The sequence below is a fragment of the Ostrinia furnacalis genome, unplaced genomic scaffold (assembly GCF_004193835.3).
Source record: "Ostrinia furnacalis isolate ACB-3 unplaced genomic scaffold, ASM419383v2 OfSCF1276, whole genome shotgun sequence".
NCBI lineage: Eukaryota > Metazoa > Arthropoda > Insecta > Lepidoptera > Crambidae > Ostrinia > Ostrinia furnacalis.
Window position 1 is genome coordinate 85,489 of NW_021131515.1, and position 12,058 is coordinate 97,546.

Below are 12,058 nucleotides of genomic sequence, written 5' to 3' on the forward strand. Positions count from 1 at the left end.
TTTTTTTATTAACGTTGGTCTCAAAGTGCAATTTTGGTCCAAAAAATTTACAACTTTTAAATCTGTTTATAATGTTTGATCCCAAATAGTTATATAAAAAAATTTTGATTATAAATTAACTATAATAAACACTTTTATCATTTACATAGTAATTATATTCATAAATTGCTCATAAACTGATTTACAGTGATTCTAAATTGGCTTACCAGAGTAGGCCGCGCGTGTATTCGTGTAAAAAAAGGGGCGCGTGTACTGCAGTGCTAGGCGCAGACCATAGATTTTTCGTCGGTCGATAGCCCGATAGTTTAGAGTAGGCGCACACCGTTGATTTTTCGTCGACCGATAGTTTAGTCGGGCAGTTGATCAGTATGGGCATGTATGGGAGTGCGCACACTACGCCGATTCGATTTGGCTGATTCTTCATACAATTTAAAATCTGGCACAACTATCGGCCAACTAAAAATCAACGGTGTGCGCCTACTCTTAGTCGTACAGTTGATCAATATGAGCATGTATGGAAGTGCGCACATTACACCGATTCGATTTGGCCGATTCTTCATACAATTTAAAATCGGGCACAACTATCGGCCAACTAAAAATCGATAGTCTGCGCCTAGTCTAAGACTACCCCCACTATTCCCGTGGATGTCATAAGAGGCTACTAAAGGACAAAATTAAATATTATGCCAACATTAGGCCTCAGGACGCAGGCCGCTACCAATCGGGTAACATGGAAAGCATTGGGGGAAGCCTATGTTCAGCAGTGGGCTTCCTATGGTTGAGAGCGTGAGGAATGTGGGCCAAATCGGCCGTTTGGTGTAGTGGTTCGAAACGGACTACTATTCCGGAGGTAGCGGGTTCGATTCCCGCACAGTACAAACATTTGTGTGCATTAACAGATTTGTTTGTATTGGACTGGGTGTTTTCTATGTATAATAAGTATGTATTTACAAAAAAAAAGTATTTAAGTACTAGCTTTCCGCCCGCGGCTTCGCCCGCGTGGAATTTTGTCTGTCACAGAAAAACTTTATCGCGCGCGTCCCTGTTTCAAAAACCGGGATAAAAACTATCCTATGTTCTTTCCCGGGACTCAAACTATCTCTATGCCAAATTTCATCAAAATCGGTTGCGAGGTTTAAGCGGGAAAGCGTAACAGACAGACAGACAGACAGACAGACAGACAGACAGACAGAGTTACTTTCGCATTTATAATATTAGTTGGGATGTTTATATCCGTTGTCTAGTACCCATAGTACAAGCTTTGCTTAGTTTGGGACTAGAAGCGTAGTGTAAAATGTCCAAGGATATTTATTATTAAATCCTTCATTTGCCTCTGGTAAATTGAAAGTCAGGTACTTTTGAATTTATGAAGATTTTCTAACCAACCCTTTTTTGCGGTCCAGTGTATAGTTGAACTCTCTTGTTTCACTATTATTTCACCAAAAGCGGTCGTCACTTAACACCGCTATGTTGCTTTCACGTTAAACCAGTTCCATTTTAAACCTTACCACCTTGACTTAAGCACTACACACGATAATACCGTACCGCTTGATATTGCAACGATAATACCTCTTCGAAGCCCGATTCCTCTGGGGCGGCGTAGTGCGAAACGGTTCTATCTATAAAGCGAATTACATCGTGATAGGACCCTGTGGTCGCATGGACATTGCCGTCATTCGAAGTGGGTGGTTGACATCACTTCGGCAGGGTGGGCTTACATGTCCGTACGATATCTTCTTTAAATTAGCCCTACCTGGGGATGATTAACAGACTATTTCTCGACTAGAATTATTTATTATAAAGCATGATAATATTTTATAATCCATTAATAATCATGACGTTCAAATGCTGCCGCGCTGTAATTTATTATTGTTCTTTTGTACTTTCGTGGGTAGGCGGAAAACTGAAAAGACGTAAATTTTTTATTTCTACCTACATTATTACCCCAAAGACTGCTACTACTAGGTATCTGTTGTATGCCCAAAGTAGTAACCAGGTTTATATGGGATCCACCTAATTTCAAAGTTTTAAGATTTACAAGAGCAAATTGAAACCATAAGAAAGCTATAGCAAAAACTACTTACCAGACTTGTCACTCGGACCTGAAATGAAGATAACTTAAATAAATAAAACACTCTACACATCTTGAAAAGGTAATGAAAGAATTGCAGGGGTTTTGGAATATTTGCAATCATAGAAGCATTCTCCGTTTTGTTTATGAGAGTAGTTTTGGAAGCAATGTAATGATCTTAATTTTATATGTTGTAAAAAGACAAACATTTGGGAAGGCCTACGATCAACAGTGTGTTCAATGAATACGTGACATTCATCATCATTATCATCATCATTTCAGTCACAGGACGTCCCCTGTTGAACATAGGCCTCCCCAAATGATTTCCATATTGACCTTTTAGTAGCGGCCTGCATCCAGCGCCTTCCTGCTACCTTTATGGGGTCGACTGTCCATCTAGTGGAATTTTCTGCCCCATCATGATAAATGGAATCACTCCATTTCTTCATAAATTGTACAATTTCACATTATGTAAAGCTAAATGCAACGAATACTAATATTCAAAGTTTCTTCTTCAAGCTCCAAATGCTCAGCACAATTGCTATCATTACATCTGAATCCAAAGTCCAAACTTGTTCAGATCAGTGTAACGATAGTTTGAATAATCGCTTATATCAATTCGAGCTTTCGAATCGATTGAGACTTCACCTTTCCGTTTGGAAGTTCAAACAAGAAGTTTGAATCGATTCATATTTGAAGTTTGGAGTGCTGCACGTTGTAAATTACTTTTTAGCTGTGAAAGCGTATTTATAAGCTTAAAATACCCTATGGATTTGTAAAGAGAAAATTGAATTATGTAAGGACTGGATAATAGTTAAATGATTTAAGCATTAACAATTTGAGAGGAGAGAAGGCTTACTACTTTCATTCCATACTCACAGGCATATTTTTAGGTTATCTGGATAGGTAAATAGGAATATTATTTACTAGCTTTCCGCCCGCGGCTTCGCCCGCGTGGAATATTGTCTGTAACAGAAAAACTTTATCGCGGCGTCCCTGTTTAAAAAACCGGGATTAAAACTATCCTATGTCCTTTCCCGGGACTCAAACTATATCTATGCGAAATTTCATCAAAACCGGTTCAGTGGTTTAGGCGTGAAAGCGAGACAGACAGAGTTACTTTCGCATTTATTTTCGCACTAATTATAGATAGTATAGATCATGAAAAAGTTAAAAACCTCTCCCAATATTACAAACAAACACATCCCAAGGTCACTGTAATATCTTATTAAATAGTGATAGGTGCTTCAATCCAACAAAAACTAGTCTGTCCACAAAATTTTAGTCTGACATGCTGCCATGTACACCCAGCGTGCATCTCTAAGCCCACCATCGTCCATACGGGCTCGTTAACCTGCATTGAGCCCGAATATTTCGTTTAGCACGTACCCGCGTTCCGTGCAATACCGATTCGACAATTTGTGGACTTAGCTCTAAATTGCCTAATCCTAAAGCCTGGCCCACATGTCATGTAGACTATATTGACAATGGACTGGCAATATTTTCGCCCAGGATGTATTAAAAGTATTAAAATCGCGTGCGAATCGACTCTTTTTTGAACTAGTAGTATGCGATTACTAGTCCACAAAGGGGTCGATTCACACCCATTTTTAATACTTTTGATAAATCCGGGCGAAACGCCTATTAAAAAAAAAATTATTGAAAAATGACGTTTCGCACATTCGTGCGAAGGAAAATCGTGCGAAACTACTACTAACCCAACTTTGACCGCAACTACATATAACGATGACCGGTGCTTTTTGTGTGGAGTTTGACAGATTTTAGACGTTTGTTAAAGTTGAAGTAAGATGATGCAACCCAGCTTACTACTGCAACGTATCATTCGTGATAGATAAGATTTCGAAAGCGTCTATTTTCTGAAACTAGAGACAAAAAAACAAGTTTTTATTACAAGCTTTATATTGACTTCACTTGTTAGTATGTGTGGGACAAATCTTGCAACTGAATTTAAGACCAGTTCTCCTCAACCGATTGAGCTGAAATTTGGTATACTTATGTAAGTATGATGACAATGCAATGTTATAGTACCATTGAGCTGGTCTGATGATGGAGTCAGGAGGTGGCCATAGGAACTCCTAAACGAAACGGCTGAATCGCATCGAGTTTGGGATCGTTGGATTTGTCTTTTCGAGCAGTTTAGTGCTAGATGATGTCCAGGGTCCTGATGATGGATTAGGGAAGTGGCCATAGGAGCTCCTAAACGAAACGGCAGAAACTCATCGAGTTTGGGTTCGTTGGATTTTTCTTTTCGAGCAGTTTAGTACTAGATGATGTCCAAGGTCCTGATGATGGAGTCAGGAGGTGGCCATAGGAACTCCTAAACGAAACGGCGGAATCGCATCGAGTTTGGGTTCGTTGGCTTTGTCTTTTCGAAAAGTTTAGTGCTAGATGATGTCCAAGGTCCTGATGATGGAGTCAGGAGGTGGCCATAGGAACTCCTAAACGAAACGGCGGAATCGCATCGAGTTTGGGTTCGTTGGATTTGTCTTTTCGAGCAGTTTAGTGCTAGATGATTTTTTTTAAGGGACGTGCGCTGGTAGCTTGAAGATCTTTTCCAGCTTCACCGGGCAAAGTGGCGAGTACAGAAGGTACTCTAGCCGTTCGGTGATCGTCGGTGCGCATGCCGACGAGGCCGAGTGTGGGCTTTGCGAAGCGAAGCCCAGGCTCGCCCGCGTCGGTCGCAGACCGACGTTCGCGATCGGGCCGTATCGAGCGTGTTAGATTTTTAGGCATTAATCATTTGTAAATTAGTAAATATTAATGTATTAAAGCAAATTCTTTAATTAATAAAGTTACCACCAAAAAGAATAATAATAATAAGCGAAATCTAGCATAAAATACTTTACGTTATATTCCTATCATATCGTATTATATCNAAGATGTAGCGTGGGCAGGCCTCCTACTAGGTGGACCGACGATCTGGTAAAGGTCGCGGGAAGAGCCTGGATGCGGGCAGCGCAGGACCGTGCATTGTGGAAAACCTTGGAGGAGGCCTTTGTCCAGCAGTGGACGTCATTTGGCTGAAGCGAAGCGAAGCGATACTAACTACTGCTAGAAGGCTTCGCTCTCATGTCATATCCCATCCTAGAAATATTATAAAGTAGCTCTTGCTAGTTACTTACAAAGACGGCAGTTGTTATAAGTGGGCTTTTGCTACAAAAAATATATCTGATGTGCTGACATCTACTCGTACTTAATAAAATTATAAACTTTCATAAAGTTATAAGGGAATTGTGAAATCCTATGTTACGCTTACGATATCAAAATCGATAGGCCGATCACAGCCGAGGTTTTGTAAAGAAATGGTAATATATCGGACAATTTTATCGGAACCTACGTCAAAAATGATTTATGCCACTTGCCAACCCATGGGGTGTTGTGTCGATACCCAAACAGTCAAAAGGGCGATAGGCATTTGATATTACAAAAACTGACAAAATAGCATAAAGTAAAACGATATTAACTTCGCACTCTAAAAGTATTTTTAAGAACTAGTTAGTAGGTAGGTATCTTCTCTCTATACTTACTTTGGCACTTTTACAAACATCCAATATATTTTTGCAGTAGGTAACTCTGGTAGAGCTACAGAACAAAAACATCTTATCTTAGGATGGGTTTTTGCAAAAAAATCTCCTAAGACTTTTTTGGAAGCAATCGAATTCCAATCGCGTACAAAATTGCATACAAATCCCTATTTGATGTAGACTCGGAATTCAAATGATCCAAATATACGTCTTCTGCAGAACTGAAAAAGATTGCGAATTGAAAACTGGCTATCAATAACCTGAAAAAAAAACAACCTTGTTTGAAGTAGGCGAAAAGCCAAGGTGGTTCAGTCTAAAATGGAGCATACTTGAACGGTGTTAAGGACTTTAATCGGTAAGCACGAAGCTGAAATTTTACTTTGTCTATTTTGTCACTGTAATAAATGAACAAGGATGCACGGGAAACGTGCTTTTCCTTGTTAAAAGTAGGTTATCAAAACTCTATTTTGCAGACAATACAAAGTCATAGTCCACCGCTTTTTGCAGTAGTTCTGCGATTGTAACTTAGTAATACACTATTTATATATCTACTTACACTCTTTCTTCTTTAATTTAATAGTAGTTGAAATCTTTGGATATTGTTCTTAAACCTTTGCATAGTTATAAAGTCATTTATTTTTGCAAATTAGTTTTTACATAACGTTTTTATGTCCCCGTATTACTTTAACCCTACCACTGCTTGGACAGTAAATGGGCCAGTGCTGAGAAGAAGCAGAGGGCCTAGTGTGAGCGCGTAAAAAATAACATTAAACGTATGACGGTTTCTACAGCGCCCCTAGCGCAAACGTTCAAGAACTAAAATTTTCATATTTTTTTTTAACGCGCTCACTAGTCAGGACGTTTACTGTAAACTCACACTCAGCCCACAGCTCAGCAAACAAAGACATAAAAATATGTTATCATAATTTACCTCCCTTTGACAATACGGACTCAAACGGATTCTTGCGACTGCTCTAACCACTGAGCTACGAAGAATATTGATTATTATCAAGAAAAATACTGAATTTTTTAAATTATTTTGGACTGCATAGAACCATCAACAGCTTTGAAACAAAGCTTTAACTCCCGTCTTTATAAACTATAAAACTTTCATAGTTAGATGAAACTGGACTTAAACTTGGGGTTTATCCACCAATCCACTTGAAACCCAAGACCACGATAGTAATGAGAAAGCACAAAAGTTGTAAGACAACGGAACTTGATCTACGTTACAAATCTCGCTTTCTCAGGGCATCGCAGACTTGCTACTTTTAGTCTCAGCTATAACATCTTCAGCAGATTTTGATTTTTGGGATTGTTGTCATCACTACATTGTATAGTTTATAAAAATTGCGCTTTAACGTCGTGTCAAGCCACTTGGATGGAACCCTTAATCTTTTCGTCCCCCTAAATATTTAACTATTCTTTACGGGTTCCATCCAAATTAGTCAGATAGATATCCCCTGGACTAGTCAACTGTCATTGGTTTGCCAAGCTCTAGAACCTGTCTCTATAGTAAAAAAAATCATATAAATTGAAGGAGGCTTTCTCATTTGAACGTTTCGCCTGTATTTTATGAATCCTTATTAAGGGGCTTGGCAGCAGTTTGAATGCCATACTAAGTCGCAAATTGCAAATGCCAAAAGCTGCAAGTTACCACGGTCTTCAGTTTTCTTGCTTTTCTTTTGTCAATATAGTTTTATGGAAGGACTTCAGTTCTATTCTTTCATTTAAGAATTCTTAAAAGTTTTCGCTTGCAGCTGCGACTTGTTTATGAATTAGAGTAAACAACAAGCGTAGATAGGAGTAGGTACTCAGAAGAGGTAAGTCAACAGACGATTAATTAGTACGTTATGTAGTATCTTATCTCTGAAACTACTGAACCAATTTTAAGAAAATAAACGAAGACACTGGATGCATGCCGCTGCCAACTGGTCATTACGGAAATTAGTGTGGGAGGGCTATGATCAGCAGTGGACGCCATATGGCTAAAATGATGATGATGATGATTATAAAGCTACTCTATTTCTGAGTAATATCTTTCTGACAGACCGAAATTTACCCAGACGAAGCCACGGGCAAAAGCTAGTGATTGATACCCTACGATAATATGCAAATAATTAAGCTGCTTTTAAAAAGGTAGGTGTGCTTTAGAATCAAGTCAAGGAATTTGCATCATGGATGACGTCGTGATCGGCAAATTTCGTGACAGCCTTTTCGACCCTTCACAGGGCATTACAACCTATTTAGAATATCAGAAAAGGGACGGATATTTAAGGGTCAGAATGTGTTATCGGGGGGAGCGGATTTACCTACTTTTATTTTATTGGATTACCTAGACATGTACCTCTTTAAGAATGATAATATCAGTACAGTAGATTGCTGAAAAAAATTACAAGATTTACCTAGATTCTGTGTGAATTATATCAAGCTATTTTAAATAGGTACCTACTTTTACTGTTCCTAAAGATTTAAAAGATTAAAAGATCATTAAAATTTATTCACCGAGACAAGGTAAGTAATACAACAAGGTAGATGTTAAAATAATTACAACTCAGCTTATCTCGCCCAGCAAAGTTAGTGTGTGATATTTATTTAATGAAATTGGAAAGATAATATAAGGGTTGTTTTTAACCTAGGATACGAGTAATTATTGTTTCAATTAGTATTTTCGACCTTTAGATAAGTATTGATCTATCTCTCTGAACATATTGACGTCATACTTATCCAGTGGACGACTGTCCGAAATAGTATGCCTACTTGCGAAGTTACAAGCATAAGTAGCTAGTACACAGTCGGAAACTTCTTAGGTAAAATCTTTGTAACAAAATAGCACTTTTACGCCCGTCACGAACGATGCCTGCTTATGAGAAGCAGCTAATCGAACGCACAGCATTGAATAGATCTCTGTGATTGGTTCGTGTGTCACCCTGTGCGTCCACGCGCACTGTGTAACCTCATAGTAATGTTTGTGAATGTACGGGCGTTAAAGTAAATTATATGCCACAGTGTTTAGCGTTAGCTTGATGTGTCCTTACAATATAGGTTTATTGAAAACGTCACTGTCTCTCAAAGTACCCTTCGTCAGCAATATCCAAATCTGGGTTAATGTCCAATATAATATTAAGCTGGAACTTGACATGACGCGTTTATTAACGCCGCGAAGGTATAATTTTGAGTAAACGTAAAAAGGGTGTAAAATTTTCTCATTTTCGAGTAAAGGTTATGAGAAATTATTTATGATGCCCCTACCTTTAACTTTGTAAGTTCGTTTCAAGCTAAAGACGTCCATTGCTGAAGGATTGCCCGCATCTATGAGACTTTTACGTTTACCAGATCATTAATCCACCAAAAATCCTATAGTGACCATTAGCCATTGGGACCATGAGCCATAGCTCTACGAGCTACAAAATATTAATTATATCTTGAACATACTTATTTCCAATTTATCTAGCTAGACCTCTTGTCACTCTTCTAATATAAGGAACACGCAAATCTATACTTATAATAAATCTGTAGAGAGTTCAATTCTGTACATGAAATATATTTTCAAAATAACTATCAGGGGGTGATTAGTTATCGATACTAATGCCAAAAATGCAATCAGTAAAATGTTTGTCTGTCTGTCTGTCTGTCCGTCTGTATGTTCCTTATAGAAACAAAAACTACTCGACGGATTTTAACGAAACTTGGTACAATTATTTTACATCCTCCTGGGCAGGTTATAGCATACTTAGGAATTCCCACGGGAACAGGAATTAGCGGGACAATCCTTTTGTATGAAAAATCTAAACCGCTTAAGTTAGACGCTTGAAATTTGGCATGTAGGTACCTTAATAAACTTGAAGCTTAGTTACAACAAGGAATTCCCGTAATTCCTACGGGAACGGGAATTAGCGCGAAAATCCTTTTGTACGAAAAATCTAAACCGCTTAAGTTAGACGCTTGAAATTTGGCATGCAGGTACCTTAGTAAGCTTAAAGCTTAGTTACAACAGGATATTGCAAAATTCCCACAGGAACGGGAGTTAGCGGGAAAAAACATTTGTATGAAATATCTAAACCGCGTAAGATAGATGAAGGGGGTAATCCACGCGGACGGAGTAGTGGGCGGCCGCTAGTTTAAAAATAAACAGCTTTACTTGATTTTTTTAATTCCGCTCAAACTTTTATTGATTCTATGACACAATGAAATAAAAAGAAAATAAATATTTGGAATACAGAAATTTCACAATGGTTGGGTTACTTTAAACTATTATTTTGTACTTAAGTACGTTGCACATTATAGCGAGGATCCTCTACTCAAAGCGAGACGGTACGGCCCCTTACGTGTACTAGATACAATTACTTGACGCAAAGGTAGTGTAGACTGTAGGTAGGTACACAGTATAAGTAAGAATAGAGCTGCTAGACTAGGTTCTGGCCTGAGATTGAAGTTAGGACTTAGGTATCTATATGGGGTAAATAAATGAAAAAAAACAGATGGTTTTTCATGAAACAGTTTATGAGTTATTTATGACGTGACGTGAGTTTCTTGCGCTGCTTCTTCTCAGCACTGGCCCATTTATTGTCCTGAAGCAGTGGTAGGGTTAGAACTGAGACGTGTAAAAGTGCTTTTTAAAAGCCTACTTGCATAAATGAGTTTTTTAAGATATAAGGCCAATATCTATAAGACAATTTCAACATTGGCATAACGTCGCCTTAGCGTGAAATAAATGCTCGGGAATGCATTTTTTCTCATATTTATGCATTTCGGTCAATCTTACAGAATATAACAGTTCCGGATATAAAAGCGGGTTTTTACATATAAATTAACAAAAAAACATAAAAGACGCCGTTCAAAAATTTTACATCTCGCAGTTTTATCTTCCTCCTGAAAAATTACTTGTTTTACACTTAAGAGGTTTTCACTCTAAGGCGGCGGTCTAATGAGCATTATGTGTCTTAAAATAGCAAAGCTCAAAAAGTTACAGTGGATTGTCTCTATGTACATTATGCCCGCGGTGGATCGTCTAATCAAAATAATAAATAAATAAATAAATAATAAATAAATATCCTTGGACATTTTACACTGCGCCGCTAGCCCCAAACTAAGCAAAGCTTGTACTATGAGTACTAGACAACGGATATGAACATACTTAAATACTTTTTTTTTTGTAAATACATACATATTATACACCCAGTCCAATACAAACAAATATGTTCATGCACACAAATGTTTGTACTGTGCGGGAATCGAACCCGCAACCTCCGGAATAGTAGTCCGATTCGAACCACTACACCAAACGGCCGACTAACTCATGGATTAGACTCGTGTGAATGCTCTATTCATTTTAAAGACGTGTATCTATACTAATATTATAAATGCGAAAGTAACTGTCTGTCTGTCTGTCTTGCTTTCACGCCTAAACCACTGAACCGATTTTGATGAAATTTGACATAGAGATCGTTTGAGTCCCGAGAAAAGACATAGGATGGTTTTTATCCCGGTTTTTCAAACATGGACGCGCGTGATAAAGTTTTTCTGTGTCAGACGAAATTCCACGCTAGTGCTCTATAAGACGTGTGTTTGAAATAAATTATTTTTTTTCCGAAATAATGATATGGGATGGAATCTGTGAATCGTGCCATCTTGAAAAATGTAATAATTTTATATCACCGCGATATTTTTTCTCCATCCAAAATCAGGCATCAGCAAATTGGTTTCGTTACTACCTTTTGTACAAGAGGAACATTCTCAGAATTCGTGCCTGACAAAAATCTTTCACAGAAAAATCCCAACAATTGAATTCGGTCGCCATCTTTTTCTTTCCAAACACTGTCTTTTATGTGTGTCAAAACTAATTAGATGCCCCGCCGGCGCAGCCCTTGAAACAATAGGGTTGGCACTCGGCGCGAACAACGGCGTTGTTTACTTTTGTGCAAACCCTCGGACGGAGTTCTTTTTGTTATTCAGATTGCGATTGGAGTTATAAGACAAGCCCATCACGTTATTATGGAATTTATAAAGCGTTTTGTTTAAAAACAGAAATGTATGCATCTCCAAATAAATAATGATGATGTCACATACAAAACAAATAAGAAAATAATTCAAAAATGGACAAATTTTAATGTAATGGCATGCAAGAATGACGACATATTACTCATTAGACATTACGTATGGTTTCTGCGCAGCAGAGTGAGGACCTATTTCGTTCGTTCGTTTCAGCCAAATGACGTCCACTGCTGGACAAAGGCCTCCCCCAAGGTTTTCCACAATAAACGGTCCTGCGCTGCCCGCATCCAGGCTCTTCCCGCGACCTTTACCAGATCGTCGGTCCACCTAGTAGGAGGCCTGCCCACGCTACGTCTTCCAGCCCGTGGTCGCCACTCGAGAACTTTCCTGCCCCAACGGCCATCGTCTCTACGAGCTATGTGCCCCGCCCACTGCCACTTGATTTTAG